This window comes from Acomys minous (genome assembly GCF_964271855.1).
Source record: "Acomys minous genome assembly, chromosome: 10".
Classification (NCBI taxonomy): domain Eukaryota; kingdom Metazoa; phylum Chordata; class Mammalia; order Rodentia; family Muridae; genus Acomys; species Acomys minous.
Genome location: NC_140491.1, coordinates 50,512,831 through 50,531,287, shown reverse-complemented (window position 1 = coordinate 50,531,287; position 18,457 = coordinate 50,512,831). Strand labels below are relative to the sequence as shown.

The following is an 18,457-nucleotide window of genomic DNA, read 5'->3' as shown; positions in this document are numbered from 1 at the left end:
GCCTCAGACGCACCAGGTAGCATCACAGGCTGGCCTTGAAATCATAATTCTCCTGCCTCGGCCTCTGAGTCCTAGAATGGAGGTGTACGACACCACAAGCAACAGTTTTGAAATTTTATATAGTTTGGGATAAAGTAGGAAAAGTCTGGATATTTTAGAGGCAAGACGAATGGGTATCTGTAAGACAATGCCAGTAGGTGTCAACAATTGGGATCCACTGCTAAAGGGTTCCCATGGTCAGTGAATTGTTTTCTTCGTGTGCTTTTCATTTCAGTTAGGGCCAAGACATGCTTGTACAGGTCCACATGTTTAGGTGTGTACAAAGGTATACACGTAGATGTAACAAATACGCACATGGATAGTTGGTAATATCTTTGGACTTCTCAATTAATTTACAGACTTACAGTTGTGTAATTGGGGACATTCTAAACGGTGGCATCTTAAGACATTAAGGAATCATCTGGGTTGGGCGGGTTTGTCAGCTTCAGTGACTTAATCGACATGGCTTGAAGCACTGTTTCAAAGGGGTTGCCAGGCTGAGTTTAGCTTCGCAAGATAGAGAGTGGCCATTGATTAGTCATGCCTGACGGTGAACTCTCAGACTGGGTAGTTCCTTTTCCGGTGCAACTACGATGATGACTGATGACGTCTCAGGCATGATCCTTGACAGCTGGATTCTATCCCCTGTGGGAATTACTTTGAGTAATTGTGAGTTGACCGTTTTTCAAGAACGGTCATTGTTGAACAGCTCTTCTATGTGTTCACTCGCGAGCTTGTCGCACACCAGCCACTAAGTCACTTGTTCTAATCTTACCGTTTGGAGCTCTGCAGATCGAATCTCTTCAACATCAGAAGGTGGCCGTTACGTAACTAACTTCCTCTCCAAGTGCTTCTTAGGTGGTGTTGTTTGGGGCTTTGAACCGTTCTAGATGTCTTGTAGGTTTCTCCTCGCTCGTACTCAGGCAGGGGCAGGGGCGGGGGTGGGGGTGGGGGCGGGGGTGGACTTCAGTTGGGATCTGACCAATGAGAATTAGTTGAGATAGTTTGTTTTGGGTTTATACAGATGAACCGTCGTATTAAGAATTCTGTTTGCACCTGAAACATGTTGTTTGGAGGTTAATCTTTCAGTAAGTTAAACTTTTAGCTCCTCTTTTTCCTGATTTATAGTTGAGTCAAAAAGTATTTTCTGCTTGGGTGCTTCGGCTGCATTAATATCTGCACATGCCTCTCCCTCTCTCTCTCTCTACCTTTCTACCTCTCCTCTCTCTCTCTCTCTCTCTCTCTCTCTCTCTCTCTCTCTCTCTTTCTCTCCCTCCCTCTCTCCCTCTCTCTCCACGTGTGTCTCCAGAGACGGTTCCTGTATCTCCCTATTAACCCCCTTAAGTGGATCTGTTCCGTGGTGTGGTTCCATCCCTCTGTACAGCTCTGCCGTTCACCTCTAACCTCCGCCGCTCAACTTTTTACATTTGGCGCCCAACGTGGGGTTTTAACACCAATGTTATATATAAAATTAAAGTTTAAGGCGGATGTTAGGATATAAGGTACCAGGTAGATATTATGTTATGCAGAGTTTATTAGATGAACATGGGGGGAGAAGGAAAGGGGGGAAGGGGTACCCGAGAGGGAGGGAGGGAGGGAGAGAGAGAGAGAGAGAGAGAGAGAGAGAGAGAGAGAGAGAGAGAGTGAGAGCAAGCCACATGGAGAGTGTCTTTTATATGGCCCAGGCCAGGGCCATGCCCTCATACCAGGTAAGCAGTGACATCACAGGTAGGTCGACTGAAGGAGAATCCTAACACTGCCTTCCAGAAGGTTCTCAGCCTCATGAGGTCCATTTATTAATTGTTGACCTTAAGGCCTGGACTGTTGGTGTTCTGTTCAGGAAGTTGCAGGGAGACTTTATTTCATTTTATTTTTGCACTGTGATAAATTTCAGGTCTTCATTAAAACTTTTTAAAGGAATAAAGTCTGCTCGATCAGTCCCTAGTACTTTTTAAAAGATTTATTCATATTTTGAGTGTGAGCATTTGTGTGCATGTGTGTATCTGTACCACATGTGTGCCTGGTAGCCTCGGAAATCAGAAGAGGACATGAGATATCCTGGAGCTGGAGTTAAAGATGGCTGTGAGGCACCCTGTGGGTGCCGGGCATAGAACTGAGGTCCTCTGCAAGAGCACCAAGTGCCTTAACTGCTGAGCTCTGGCTCCAGCCCCACCCCTTCCTCCCTCACCTCTGTAAATTCTTACTGGTTCTCCTTTTTAAGTTGTGTACTAGTTTCTTGCTTACCTGTCCCATCTGGAATTCTTCTAGGGATTAATGGTGAGTTTGGCCGTAACTTCTTCTTCTTCTTTTTTTTTTTTTAAAAGATTTATTTTTTTATTATCATGTATACAGTATTCTGCCTGCATATACACCTGTAGGCCAGAAGAGGGCATCAGATCACATTATAGATGGTTGTGAGTCACCATGTGGGTGCTGGGAATTGAACTCAGGACCTCTGCAAGAACAGCCAGTGCTCTTGACCACTGAGCCATCTCTCCAAGCCCCGCTGTAACTTCTAGAATACACATTACTGGGACATTGGTCGCTGCCCCTCGTCTGCCTCTGGCCCCACTTGCCATAACATCTCATAGGCTACTCACAGTAGTGTCTATTTGTTCAGTTCTCTGGGGTGGCTGTGGGTGGGGGAGCTAAAAGCTTTCATACTGTAGCCCTCACTATTCTTTGGTTTTCCTTTTATAATATAATTTCTTTCACTTCTAGTTTGTAGGCAAGAAGCAGAGACTCTCTCTTAATGGAGGAACTAATGGAATAGATGTACTCAAGAAATTTCCAGTGATTTCTGTTGAGTGGATTCTAAAGTGAACTCTTAAGACGACAATAACAACAGGACACCACCACCACCACACCCGGCCCCCCTCCCCTGCTCCCCGCCCCTCCTCTGCCCCGCCTCTGCCCCCGCCCCCCAATCTGGGTCCACAAACCAGTGAAATGCATTTACTCTGCATTAATATTATCAGTGTTGGAAAAATCTCTCCACCAATCAAAATTTTAAAAAAGCCCAATGCAAGAATTTACATATGGTTGCTCCGATTGCGTCTAAAGCAGTGTAGCCCTAGTGGTTTTAGAAATTGATAGTTCGTTACACAGACTGACACCAGTGCCACGACCATGAGGTACGCCGATTGGCCCCTGTAGAAACTGAAATGCGTGTCTAACAACACGTGTGGGGTATGAAGACAGCACGGAAGCCTCAGTGAACAGTGAACAGCTAGTCTGTTGTTTTCTTTTCTTTTTCTTTTCTTTTTTGTTTGTTTTTCGGGACAGGGTTTCTCTGTGTAACCTTGGCTGTCCTGGACTAGCTTTGTAGACCAGGCTGGCCTCGAACTCACAGCAATCCTCCCGCCTCTGCCTCCCGAGTGCTGGGATTAAAGGCGAGTACCACTACGCCCGGCTTCAGTCTGTTGCTTTCATGACTGCGTGCGAGGGGGACCGAGTGCCCTTTATAAGCTGGGACCCTCGGCTTAGCAGCTGCGGACTTCACTCTCAGTCCACATTATGTGTGCCCCTCTTCTTTCCGACTCCAAAAGCAAGCTCTCCTCTTCCTTCTAACTTCCTGTCAGAAGGTCTCTGGACACTGACACATCTTGTCATTTACAAAGTTCCGGCAGCAGGACCCAAAGCCAAAACCAAACAAACAGAGTCCACAAGGAAAAAAATCATCTTTAAAAGTCTCAAAATGTTTATGATTTTGTGTTGGGCCACATTCATAGCCTTCATAGGTGTCAGACAGCAGGAGACTGCCCAGCCAAGTGGCTTTGGGGTGATCATGAATATTCATCAGAGGTTGTGGCCCTGCCTGCTGCTGAGTTTCTGGCGGCTGGAAGCGACGGAAAGGATGGGCCAAAAGCTCTCCTCAGCTCTTGCTTTGTGAGCTTTGCAGACTTCAGACACCCTACCCTCCCTATTGCCGAGTGGCAGGACTGTGAGACTGTCACGGCCGTAAGGCTTGGACCTTTCTGACTTAGGCCCTAGAAGCTGCAGTTCAAGGGCTCTCAAATCTCACTTCCACCCACCAGGCAGCGCAAGGCAAATTCTACCCAGAAGATTCTGACATCTCCTCTCCCCGAGTTCGTCTAATTAAAAGAAAAGAAAGAAAGAAAGAAAAGAAAAGAAAAGAAATGTGCCTGCGTGTATAGTTGGAGGCCTTTCTCTCCCTTGGTGGCACTTCCAGCTTTGCAATTCTCTCTTCTCTGTGATTACAACTGCTCAGCACATTTAAAAATTTTTAGATCACGAAACCACGTTGTCTCTATCCTCGCCCCCAGCCCCCACTCCGTTCTTTATTTAGTATAGCACAGTAATTAAAAGGCAGCCATTTGAATTCAGAGTCCTGCTTGCTTACTTTAGAAGCTCTGTGAATGCGGCACAATGGCCCTCTTTGTTTCGTCAATCTGCTGTACCACCTACCACATGCATTTGGTCTGAGAAGGAAATGAATCCCGGACGGACGGACGACGGAAATGCTTAACTCTGCCCTGCAGGTTGCAAAGCATTTAGGAAAGGTTTGGGGGAGTGAACCCAGGGCCTAGGCACATGCCAGGTCATCACTCCGCGACCAAGCTACACCCTTAGCTTCCTTCTTATTAATTCATCTTTTGACTGGACAAACCTGACCCCAACCGGGAAAGCCCCAGTGGAAATCAGCTGGAGGTGTTCACATACCGCGCGGAAGGTGGAGTCTCATCAGAAGCCAAGGGCCAGTAAATGGTATCCATCAAATCAAGGAGAAATGCTGGGCCCAGAGAGAAAGCAGCGAGGGTTCAGCGTGGACCTGGGATGCTGTTGCGGAGGAGAGGGGACGGATCGCAGTGCTAGGATGAGCTTTTCAGTTTGCTTTTAGGCTTGTCCAATATCCCAGACTGCACTTTACTGAGTCTGGAAGCAGTAAGAACCTCAAGCTGGTTCTGAAAACAGGAAAGCGTTGTTTCCTTGAGCCCTAAGCTTTGCTGCTGACTACACTCTAGACTCGGCGCTCTTCTCGCTCCCATCTTCACGATCCCCTGATCTGGCGCGTCACCCTCATCACTACTCAAAGCGCTTGCCCTGCCCAGCCCTTCTAAGTGATCATTTGGCCTTAGCATTACCTTTTCTGTCTATCCTGACACTGTTCACCCACCGTCTCCCACAACACCCGAGACCAGTGGGGCTCCTGCAACTCCCTGAGGATCTAGGGCTGACTGGACCCCTAGTTTCTCTCTGGCATGGCTTTTACTGTAGTTGGTGGTGTTCATTTTTTTTTTTTTTTTTTTAGTTCATTAAATTGGTTTCCTTTGTTATCTCTGTGTGGCCTACCCTGCCCTAACTCATGATACACATATAGTTTCCTTCCACGTCGGTGCCTCTAGGGTTGATTACTTAAGTCTATAGCAATCACACCCCGCCTTCCTTCCTTGAAGCGAATTGCTACTATTCTGAGTCTCTTCCGTACTCTTTTTTTTTTTTTTTTTTTTTTTTTTTGAGTTTTTGAGACAGGGTTTTTCTATGTAGCCTTGGCTGTCCTGGACTCACTCTGTAGACCAGGCTGGCCTCGAACTCACAGCGATCCGCCTGCCTCTGCCTCCCGCACTCTTATAAAACAGTGTTCAGGTTTTCCTGTACATAAACAGAATTCTGCACTGGCTGAGAGAAGCATTCCAAGAGAGATGTGCAGCACAGAGGACCGCCTTAGTGCGCACGGTGAGTCTGAGAATGGGACATCCAGGCAGAGCCGTCCAGCATTTGACTAGATATATAGAGTGAGAAAACCCAGTTAGAAGGAGGCATCTGTCTGTCAGCACCAAGGGCAGTGGGAAAGGATGCAGAGCAAGAGAAGAAAAGGCAGGAAGATGAGAGATGGACCTCAGCGCGTCACTGAGAGAAGGTCCTTCAAGCAAACCAGCCTCGCAGTGTCCCCCCAGGCCAGCCGTTTAGCTTGAAAACTAAGAACAATGACAGGATTGGTTTGTTGATCAACATTTGCAAATGTGAAATTTAATTTAGGGAAAAACAGGATATTGTGCAACCAAAGCTGTTTCTGCAAACTGAAAAAATACCTTTGAGGGCGGATTTTTCTTGCCTTTATCGTTGAGAAAACTTCCTTGCAGAACATTTAGCTTTGATCTTGTTAAAGGAAACCGCAAGTTAGAAAACTTACTTAAAAGCCTACCTTGGCTTTCCTCAACCTGGAGTCTTCTGACTGACGACAACCTAAGTGGGGGTGGGGGGAGTTACAAGACTTAGACTTGCTGTGGGGCTCAGTTTGCTTTTTAGAGCTATACTCATTCTGCTTTTTAAAAATCTTTTTAAATAGGACCACCCTTTAGAGGTAATTCTTGTGTTTTCTAAATGGCTGCTCCTTGCCACTTTTCAAATAGAACCCTACCTATGCAGCCCTGATGGGTTGAGAGGTAATTGGTCTGCAGTTTAGACCGTCAGAAGATCGCTGAGCTGCTTTCAGTCATGGTACTATCTGAACTCTGCAGTCTTGTGAGTCAGAGGCCCGGTGCTCCAAGAATCTCTCTTTTTGAAAAATATAACTCCCTGTGCAATGGAGCCAATATGAGAGGGGATTCTCTGCACACCCCCCCCCGAAACAAGCAAACAAAAAAAAATGCCATAGACACAGACATTATCAACTCATACATTCTCAGACAAAATCCCAGTGCAGCCCTCAGTGCTGGCGCACTGTGGAATTGGGTTGGAAGACAACACGCCCTAAATGCATCATAAAATAACTTATCTTTAAAAAAAAATTCTTTCAGAAAATTTAGGAGTCTACTACATCTGCTCTAAGTCTTGGGAACTCATTATATAAATGCAGTCTATATGGTTTTTGCTATACCATCAGGCAGTACACAGTGTGTGTGTGTGGGGGGGGGGTAGAGGGGTGGCAGCCGGTTCTGAGTCATGGGAATCCCTCCAGGACGACACCTGTTAGTGGCTGGACAGCATTTTCACATCCTTGTGACCTGCAGGTTGAATGCCCTGCTTCCGTTTACCTCCCCGACCTCTGATACCCTGCTTTTCTCAGAGGAATAGTTGTAAGCAACATTTGATTTGTTGTTTCATCCCCCAAACGCCAATTAGTGACCCGCTAAAATCACACCTGCCATTTCCCCCAGACGCTACAGAATGATCATTATCAGTTTCATTTTATGGATGGGGGAAAACGAGTTTGGGAGCAGTTATACTGCCGAAGGTCCAGACAGTTGGTGTTAAGGATGGATCTGAAGCCCCGACCGCTGCCGCCCCCGCCTTCCCCAGCTCATGCCTTCCCCATGAGAACTTGTCTCGTCTCAGAGTCCTTCCTTGAGCCTTTAACAGTGCTTCCTCCTCAGCGTCTCACTTGAACTTGGAACCTTCTAGTTCCTGAGCCAACCCCCCCTCCCCTCCCCCCTCGCCAGAGCTGGAGAAGCTCATTTCAAGTTTATCCATCCTTAAAGTGAAGGCATGGAAAGTGCTCTGGGTCCAGACTTCAAATTTCATGTGTCTTGGAGTTTGGCTTCTCGGCTTCTGGCCTCATCAGTCTGGACTCTTGTCTTTGTTGTGACTTTACACACGGGGCACAATGGTGTTACTTAACAAACCGAGTCTCTGGCTCTCCAAACATGGAGGAGGGATATAAAGGATGGCACGCTCTCCGCAGGGCATGCATGGGCATAGCTAATTAGATGCTGAATTTCACCTTGGAATGTTGTGTAACTTTCTCTGGGAAGAAGACTCTGTTTCTTTACCCCAGATCAGAACAAACCAGCGATTATGCTCAAGCTCAGCTTAATGAGCCGGTGAGTTTATTGGGGTTACTTAAAGAGCATGGGTGACTCAAAGGCACCCGCATCATCAAAAGCCCACCTCAAGCATGGGTGACTACACCCCTGGTCAACCTGCTGTCGGCTTAGGGCTGGGGGTGAGGAGAGAATATTCCACCCAGCAACTCCTTGTTGCTTTTATAGCATGAGGGCAGGGTCTTGTGAACTTTGTAAGTATGAGGCATTTTCTGAACCTTTTAGATTCATTCCTGAGCCTTCTGAGCCGCGAAACCCCATCTCTGTCCATTCCCTCCAGGACTGAATGTTTCCATTTGGAGCAACAGCTACAGGACACTGAGTTATGAAGCAGAGTAAGTTGGCAGATAACACCCATTAGTTAAGTGCCTACAGCAGACAGAACCCCGGGTCAGAGGCAGGCTTGGGGTCCCTGAGCTGTGGTCGCATATTCCACACATCTCCTTAACTTCTGTACCTCTCCACAGCCATGCCTACTTTCAAAGCACCTGTATTTCTGCCTATATATTTGTTTAATTTCTCTCCCTTAAAAGAATGTCAACACGCCCCCTGTCCTTTTATGCTCACAGTCAAGCACAGCCCACTCTCCTCTCCTCCTCTAGGAAAGTGCTAGAATTTAACCTGTTCTGTAAACTCTCTCCTGCTGTCCTCCTAAGCTGCTAGCATTTCACTCAGTAGGCTGAAGTGGACCTGATCACACTCAGAGCCGTGCAGTTAGCTTGCGGGGAGCAGACAGTTTTTTATTTATTTATTTTATTTCAAATCCAGTGTTCGACATAAAGTATGTCTTCCAAGCAATCCTTCCCTCCCAATGTTTGCAGAAGCCTGGGATCCAGCATTTCTCTGGTTCCCAGGTCTGATCCATGAGATAAATCCACGCTGGGAATAAATCCAAGATTCAGTTTACTCTGCCTGGGACCAGCTCCCTAGGGGTGAAATTTTACTATATTCTATTGAGTTGGTTTTCTTATGTTCCCTGTCTTTCTCTCCTTCCCTCTCCTCTCTCTCTCCCGCTCTTTCTCCCTCCCTCCCTCCTTGTTTTCCTCATTCTTTTTCCTTTTTCGCTCTTTGTTGTTTGCAGTTTTTCTGTCTTTGCTTTTTAACACTGGATTCTGTCATTTTCCTGTGGCTGGCAAAGAGGAAAGAACTGTTGTGTGACCGAAAGCCCGTGACAGTCTGATCTACTTGAGCTACACTTGTTAGTGTCACTAATGTGTCAGCTACTCTGTCGTCTTAGTGAATTGGCCAATTCCGTGAGAGTCTTGTCTTGCTTCTTCTCCAAGAATGAAGTAAGTGGGCTGGCAGCAAAGTGTGAACAAATGGAGAGGACTTGAATTCACCACACAAGAGAATGACAGAAAAACACAAAGCCTGAACTTGCCAGTGGCACTGGAATGCCAGAGTGTTACAACTCTGAGCTCTGGGTGACAGTGGGATGCCAAGCAAGAGTGGACAGTGATGGAGTCTGTGGATGACAGATGAGGGGAGAAGTGGAGGCAGAAGCAACCGGTCATGGGACAGCAGTGGCTCTGGTGAACCTTCTTTTAGCCAGTAGGTCCTGCAAGTCTTCCTCCAATGGATGAGAGTGACTCTCCCACCGTGTGGAAGGGGGGGGGAATGTAGTAAAATCTCTTCTACACTTCAGGTATCATTTCTGGAAAATGGAGTTCATGGAACACATTTCTGAGACAAGTTCTTGTTCATTGTGCTTGTAGCAAAATATTTTAATATTTTATTTTTAAGAGTATGGGTGTTTTGCCTGCATGTATGTATATATGCCTGTGCTCCCAGTTGCTAGCAGTGCTCATGAAGGACAGCAGAGGACATCAAATCCTCATGGGACTGACATGTTGAGTGATTCTGAGATGGTCCCTGGGTGCTGGGAATCGAACCTGGAACCTCTGGAAGAGCATTCAGGCCTCCGAGTGTTCACCTGCCTTTCTAGCTCCCACCATGTTCATTTTTATTTTTATTTCCAGGATCTCTTGACTTATCAGACTTATACAACCGTAAGACCTTTGTTAAAGCTGTTAAATGAATTTACCAGGAAGCTGGGGAAATAGCTTATTGAGTAAGGATGCTTGATTGACAAGCATGAGAGCGCCACTTAGAATCCTCAGCACACATGCGAGAAGCTGGGCATGACTGCACGTGCCTGTAACTGCAGCGTTAGGAGGTGAAGACAGGTGGATCCCCAGAGCTCTCTGGCCTGGCAGCCTAAGAGAAAAGGCAAGCTTCCAATTTAGTGAGAGCCTTGTATGTATCAAGAAGAGCAATAAAGAAAGACACTTGCCATCCTCCTCTGGCCTACACGTGGACGGGCATAGACTCACAAGCATGTAACACACACACACACACACACACACACACACACACACACACACACACAGGACCACCCACATGCAGTTAATATTCACCTGACGGCATCGGGGTCAGAAAGACAAAACGCCAGTAGGAGCTGGGCGTAGTGGCACACACCTTTAATCCCAGCACTCGGGAGGCAGAGGCAGGTGGATCGCTGTGAGTTCAAGGCCGGCCTGGACAGCCAAAGCTACACAAAGAAACCCTGTCTTGAAAAACCAAAAAATTAAGAATTAAAACAAAACAAAAGGCAGTAGGAAAGGTTTGTCAGGATTGGGGGTGATTAGTGTTTTCCAAGACAGATTCCATCCTGTAGGGACTCACCTTAAGCTCTGCAAGTAAACAACTCAGTGTCCTCAGGAAATCCTTGAAACTAACCAGATTCCCGCAGGCGCCTTCCCTAAGCTTACTTCAGCAGTAAGGACCGCTGAGAGATACTCTCAAATAAGTTAAGCTGCCTCAAAGAGGCTTGGACTAACGGAGCTGTTTAAAGATGACATTTTCCAACCTGTTGAGTGCCTACAGGTTGTGCTGTGCCCTCCAGCTTTCCTGAGATGTCACTCGTGTTCCTGGGATGGGCTGTGGGGATGCAGCTGTCACTGAGTCATGTCTGAACCTGTAAGAAACCCCTCACCCATATTTCTGTAAATCACGCCAGTAAAACCCATTGGTTCACCAAGTTGACTTTGATGGTAGCTGTGCTTTGTCGTCAGTTACCTTTCCGGTGTGAGTTAACAGTTGTTCACATCTCCCCGGGAACAGTGTTACATAATTGAGGGGGCAGGTCACATCAACATAACTTTTACAAAGTTCTTACTAACGTAGGAAAACTTGAGCTTTTTCTTGGAAATGTAACGGGGAGGGGCCACAGTTGACTTATAGGAGTCTCACTCAGTTACATACACCTTAAAACTCTCTGGAATTTGGGGGGGGGGATGTCTTATGTACTCTAAACAGGGAAGAACATTTGCTTCTACTGGACAAGTTGTGGCTACTCCCAGATGATTCCCCCTCCCCCAACTTATTTCAATTTTTATTAAAGCAAAATGAAGAAATACTAAAGCAACTTTGTGCAAGTAAATAAAAATGCAGCTCCGTGCTGATTTTGAAGTTCCCGGGCTTTGCGGTCTTTGAACTAGAAGCCTTGCTGTCAGGCCTGGGTGAAATATCGTGCAGTATGTTTCTAAGCTTCAAGCTTTCTACATTAGTAGGAATTTTTAAAAGGTCATTCCTAAATACTTTTGGTTTCCTACCTCCTATGAGACAAAGCAGGCCAGTTGATGACTTGACTGGCAAATTGGGGTAGGAGCTAATTTTGATTTTAATCCCGAAATTAGCTTACAACCCAACCATGACTTACTGATACTTCTGGATACACTTGCAAACAGTTACCCCATTGTTGAGTAGAGAGAGAGCTGGATGTGCGTGCAAAGATTTAGCTGCAGGTTGATAATGCCCCCGATGGAAACCACCTAAATGTCCAATATTAGGAGTATAGGTAAGAGAGGCACATAAATGCATGCTGCAGAAAAGTGGGCCAAAATCAGATGACAAAAGTATAGCACAATAGCATAGGCAGCATTATATTTTAACCCTCTGTGGATCCCGTAGCTCCGAGAAGCTGGACAATCGTATACATTTATCTTGAGCTTCCTGTCTACTCTCTTCTCCTCTCTCTGGCTACCGTTAGCGGGTACGTAACACATGGCTATTTTACCCGGGACAGATTTCGCTCTTGGTAGTTCGCCAGTAGAGCTTGAGTTTTCCTTTGGTCTGCAGGTTAGGTAAATAATATAATTCTGAGTTTGGAAACAGTTCCCTGATTCTTATGTAAACAAAAAAAAAAGCTTCCTGCACAGCTGTAAGGTGGGAGTTAGATTTGGACAGTCGCTTGGCCTTTTAGATAGTGATCCTTTCACTCATCCTTATGTGCAACTCATCACACACACCCTGCTGTGTCGTAGGCACGTAGGTGGTAGATGCTGTGCTCACTCGCGGGCATTGGCTCCTTTGTTCTTCTTTGAACAACCACCTCGAACCTGGCTAGGAGGCGGCAACCGAGGCAGATGCTGGGTCTGTCCTTCGGCTGTCTTTGTTTATCGAGGAAGGTAGACGTTACTGCACCATTAATGCAAGAAACAGAGCTAACACCACAAAGTAGGGATGGAGAGCCCCTTGAGAGTCCACACTGGGCCTCTCCTGAAGTATCTTAGCCCAGCTGAGTCCCTAAGCATGAGCTGAAATCCATTGTAAGTTAGAGGTAGGGATGTGGCCACCACATTCTAAGCAGGGACTAGCATTCAAGAAGAAGCCTTGGTCAACACTGGGGTTGAAATCCCACAGGCTTTCATAATTCAGGAAAGTTATTGGCTATTAGAAGAAGCATGTGTATGCCTCTTGCAAAATGAACGCCACTCTGTTTTTGCCTTTAACCCTGTCTAGAGGCTGGAAGCGTGAGTGTCTTCTGGAACCGCACTGCACTTCCTGGCAGCTCCAAGAATAGAAGTGAGCTGGCAAGGCTTCAACTGCAAGCCTTCACCTTGACCCCTTGGCTCTGAGTCCTAACTGGTGCTGGGAATTGATATACTATTATCTCAAAATTACACTTATAAAAAAAACTTCGGCTCGCCGCTGCGGCATGTGCGGACGACTTTGAAGCCCGGTCCAGGAGTTACAGGCATGATAGATTTACAGGTATGCTAGGCGCGCTTGCAGGTGCCTGTGATTTCTCTGGGCCTCTTATCAAGTTTCAGTTAGATCAAATTTTGCCTCAGGTCCAAGCTCCTGAAAACCAGACTTTCTGAAAGAACAGTTCAGTGTAAGATCAGAGGCGGTGGCAGAAAGAGGTGAAAGCGGCATCGTTTCCCGAACACTGAAGCATCACCAGCCGTTCAACGCTTTGCACTTTGCTCCCTCTCCCTCCATAACACCATATAAGACAATATCCCAAACAAATGCCCAGATGACAGATCCTGAATTGTGTCTAAGACCAGGCTACTGATGCTGATTGGGTGGAAGAAATAAGGAAGCAAGAATTTTATTGTGACGGATGGAATAAAGGGAAATAAGCAAATGTGAGTGAGCAACACCGCTGGAGCCTTCCAGCCACAGGAAAACTGTGTGCCGTCACACTGTTGGTGGACATTCTTATTTGAGAGTAGAAACAACACCTGGGAAACTAGCTGCACTGTATTATTTAACATTTTATTTATAGCCTTCTAGCAATTTCTACAGCTAGTATTTTTAGTCGTCAATGTCTTCAAAATCAAAAGCTCTGGCTCTGACAGCCATGTTTGGTTTTTAAAAAATAAGATTTATAGTACCTCTCTGAGGTTTGACAATTTGGAACCTTCCATCACTTGTTGAGTCACTATTTTTTACAACAGGCTATGTCAGCAGTGGCAACTGGAGGATTTCTTCTTCTTCTTCTTCTTCTTCTTCTTCTTCTTCTTCTTCTTCTTCTTCTTCTTCTGTTTTTTTGAGACAGGGTTTCTCTGTATAGCCTTGGCTGTCCTGGACTCTCCTCCTCCTCCTCCTCCTCCTCTTCATGTCTATGAGCAAATGGCTAAAAGAATTTAAACAGCTCAACAAGAAGAGAATCAATCAAAGAATCTATACATGTGGAACGCATTAAACCACATTTAGTATCTCTTTATTAATGACTTTTGGGGCCTTTCTTGGCTCAATAAGAAGCTAACCCCAACTCAATGCCCTTGCCATTCCTTGGAGGTTGACGCACCAGGTGCCCCTCCCCAGCTGTAGCAGGACTAGGTGTCCCTCCCTGCCATGGCACTGAGACATAATGCATACTGGTCGCAGGCCACCACTTCTTCTCCCTCTGCTGTGGTCAGACCTTGTCTGTGGCACTGGGAGAGAGGTTGCAGCTTTCCTCTTGGGCACTCTGCGTCTCCCAGCTTCTCACAGTAGAGCCAGTTAGGCTGCAATCTATGGCTGAAACACCAGAAGAAGCTTAGTGTAGAAGTACACCCAACCAGACCCTGAAGCTCGCTGCTTGGGAAGGCTGCGCTCAGAGACTAAGTGCCCTAAGCCTAGCCTAGGAGTGCTGTGGTGCTCAATCTGCTCCTGCGAGGAAGGCAAGGGTCAGTTCACTCCCGCAGCTGGGAATCTGTGCAGGAATTGGGAGTGTGGGGGGGGGAGGGGCGAATTCTAAAACTTTTCCCTCAAGGTCCCATTTCCTGTCCTAAGTGATGGCTTTTCCCAGGATGTGACAGTTCACTTATTTTCCAAGGAAACCCATTTCCTTCTCACGTCTCACGCCCCTCACTACAGCCGAAAGCAACAAAGGAAGTGAGGGAAATTGAGCACTTCATGTAGGAGCTGAGAGATCTATGGCTGACATCCTTAGGTCTGTGAGTTTACTTAAGGATGCTTCAGAGCTCACCAGACACAGAACGGGTGGTTCGCACTCTATGTAACCCGACATCCCATTCAGGGGTCTGGGTGTTTCTTTTTTTACTTCGGGAAATCAATGTCTGGACTTTCTCCCCCCTTTTATTAAAGAAACCACACACAAAACCTAAATAGCGTTTTCCCAGTTTCTAGTCGTCAAATTTCTTTAAAATGATTATTAAGTAAGATGCTTTATTTTGACTAAAGCAAGCCAGGCTAAGTGCAATGTGTTCAGAATGAGTAAGGATACTAGTAGAGAAACTGGTGGGAGGGAGGACCATCCGCACCCTAATGGGGACCCATTAGGAATGACATACCAGCTCCAAGTGGTGCTCCAGCCACCTCACACTGGCCTGCCTGCGCGGCTAGGCAGAGATGAGCAGATCAGCTATCCGCCAAAGAGGAGTACACATAGGAATGCCTCTAGGATTCCCGGGGGAAGTCTTACAGAGGAAGTCAATATGGAGCATAGTCCAGAGTAGGGCTTGGCGAGGAGCGCAAGACAGGACCACGGGCGATGGGATGAGATCCAATATTTTCCATCAGTTTTCATGGCCTGCATCTCTACCCAGCCCACATTCACCGCTCCGGCTATTCCTCACTCACGTAACACCCAAGGTCAGTGTAGCAGTCCTGCGTGCCCTCCATCTAAATGCGTTTCTCTTCACCTTTCTTTTTGTCTTTATGTTTCTTCTCCCCAAAACCCAGGCAGGCTTGGTTGGCAAAGCCTCTGCGGCTGGGTCTCCTGAGAGGTGAGCCTGCTCTGTGCTGTCGGATTACACGCCCACAGCTTCCTCCTTTTCCCCCCTCACTCCTACCATTCCTCTTCTCTGCGTATCTCTCTTCCCACTTCCTGCCTAGCAACCTAACAGGAATCATTAGTCCCACTGTGATCCCTTTCTTCTTTTTATTTTTTTATTCCCACTCATGCCCACAATAAACACTACATTAGCACACACAGTACCTTTAGTGCCCTTTTACTGTATGGAACAATTGGCACTTAAGAAGTGACTTGTATTGTAGCCAACGGTAACCCCACTTTCATTGGGTTTACTGCTAAGTAGTGACCGTTGTTGAAGACAATGCTGAACACTCAGGGGAATGTCATGTAGAGACTGCTGCCCTTGAACATCCTCTAACAGAAGAAAACATCACTTCAGGCTTAATACAACCTTATCTCTCCCCAACACTGCGGATATCACCCATGGAAGATGAAAGGTGATTTGAACTTAAAAAGAAAAGAAAACTTAATGGTCTAACAACGAGTAACTTCCAGTGCAAAATCACAAGCAACAAGACACGTTTTACCCAGGAATTACCAATCCCACATGAACCCCCTCCTTCCATGATACCAACTTACATGAAAGTCTAGACAAAGAGTTCACAGTAACTGTTACTAATATGCTCAGGGGATTCAGAAAGGACACAAATAAATTCCTGTGTGAATTCTGTGACACAAAGAAGCAACTGAAATAAAATAAGGAGTTCCATTTGGAGTATAAAAACATAAGTCAACAAACAGCTGGAAACACTGAAAAAAAAAAGCCAAACTGAAATGATGAAGGAAATGAAAACTATAATGTCAAATAAAAAGCTTGATGGAAAGCTTCACCAATAGAGTGGATCATGTGGAGGACAGGATGTCAGGTCTTGAAGACAAGATAAAGGCATTGGAACACTAAATCAAGGTAAATAACTAATTTTTTTGCAATAATATTTGGAAGTAAATCATATGAATGGAACATGCAAAAATATTGGACATACTGTAAAAGCCTAAATCTATGAATTAATGGCATAGAAGAAAGAAGAATTTCATACCAAAGGCATAGAAAATATGTCCAATAAAATCACAGGGAAAAAAAAATCCCTGGATGTAGGAAAAGAGATGCTCATTCAGGTACAAGAGGCACATAGCAAGCAGGATGAGAAAATAAAGTCCTCACATCATACCACAGTTAAAACACCGAAGACACGGAACAAAGAAAGGGCAGTGAAAACTGTTAAAAGGACCGAGTTATGTACAAAGGCAGGGTCATCAGAATAACAGCTAATTCTTTAGCAGAAACCTAAAAACAACAGAAAGGCCTGGAAAGCTTTGGTTCAAGTTCTGAAAGACCACAGCTCCCAAGCCAGACTCGTTTACTCAGCCAAACTGTCTGACAAAATCAAAGGAGGAAGAAAAACTTTCCATGACAAAAGCAGGCTAAAGGAAATTACAACCACCAAAATAGCCCCGCAGAGGGGACTAAAGGGAATATTTTGGACTGAAGAGAATGATAAATACATCCAAGATGCTACAGGGGAACAAAACAAAACAAAACAAATGATGTTAAGACAATGGTTAAGGAAAGAGGACTACAAAAACATCAAACAGCATAAAATTACCCAAATGACAGGTATCAACACTCGACTTTCAACAATAATTCCGAATATTAATCTCTCAAATCCCCCATCAAAAGAAGCAGGCTAGCAGATTGGGTTAAAAAAACAAGATCCATCTTTTTGCTGCCTCCAAGAAACTCATCTCACCATCTAAGACAGCAACGTGACGGGACGCACAAATGTGTTCCAAGCAAATGGAACCGAAAACCAAGCAGGCATCACTGTTCTTATACCTGACCAAATAAAAGAAAATCTAGTCAGAAATATCAAAGAATCACATGTGTGTGGAGCATTGGTGTACCTAACTTCATAAAACAATTACTAGACACAAATTCAAAAACTACTCAACACACTAATAGCGTTGACCTCAGTACCCACCTTTCTCCATGAGACAGATGATCTTCGCGCAAAATAACAGAGAAGCACCAGAGTAAATGAAATCACAGATCCAATAGATTTCATATACATCAGTAGGACATTTCTCTCAAACACTGCAAAATACACATTCTTCTCAGTAGCCCGTGGAACTTTCCCTAAAATAGATCATACACTAGGACGCAAAGCAAGTTTCAGCAAATACAGAAAAACTGATATAACATCTTTTTCTAGTCTTATTTCTGTTGCCGTGATAAAATATCCTGACAACAAGCAGCTTAGTAAGAAAGGAGTCTGTATAGCTGACAATTCAGGTTACAACCTATCATTGGGCATAAGTCACAGGAACAGGAGCTTGAGGCCGCTGGTCACAGCATATCCACAGTCACGAGTAGAGAGAAATGAACATGTGCAGGCACACTTGCTTGCTTCTTGTGCCCAGTCTGATTTCTCCACTTTTACATGGTTCAGGACCCCCCCTGTCTAGGGAATGGTACTACCCACAGTGGGCTGGATCTTCCCAGATCAACTTAAGACAATCTTCCACGTGAAATTTAGAGGAAAATGAGGAAGAGACTTAAAATTTTATATTTTTATTAAATTAGAAAATCTAAAAGGAATGCATGAATTTCTAGATCTATATGACTTACCAAAGTTGAACCAAGATGAGGTCACTTAACTGGGTCTATAACAATCCATGGTTTTAAACAGGAATTTTTAAAAATTCCAGTCTAAAACAGCCCGGGATCAGATAGGTTCACTGCAGAGAATCCCATCAGACGTTCAAAGTAGAACTAATGTTAACACTTCTCAAATTATTCCATGAAAGAAAAGAAGGATCCATTTCCAAACTCTTTTTAAAAAAAAAAAAACAAATCCAGTTTTATCCTAATAACAAAATGAGATAAGTGCACAGTAAAAAAAAAAAAAGCGACAATTATAGACAAATTTCCTTTATAAACATAAATGCAAAATTTGTCAATAAAATACTTGCAAACCAAATTTAAGAACATGTCAAAAATACCACACACAATGACCACATTGACTTCATTCCAGAGATGCAGGGCTAATCATCTACATGTAGGGAGATGTAGGCTTTTGACAAA

At 45.2% G+C, this 18,457-nt stretch overlaps 1 long non-coding RNA gene across 1 annotated transcript; it reads left to right on the top strand.

Annotated features, from left to right (window-relative positions):
• Positions 1 to 665: 665 nt before the first annotated feature.
• Positions 666 to 2,955, top strand: LOC311606653. Its single transcript, XR_014782389.1, has 3 exons — positions 666 to 936; positions 1,064 to 1,127; positions 2,761 to 2,955. It is a non-coding gene; the product is annotated as an uncharacterized lncRNA (long non-coding RNA).
• The last annotated feature ends 15,502 nt before the right edge of the window (positions 2,956 to 18,457 follow it).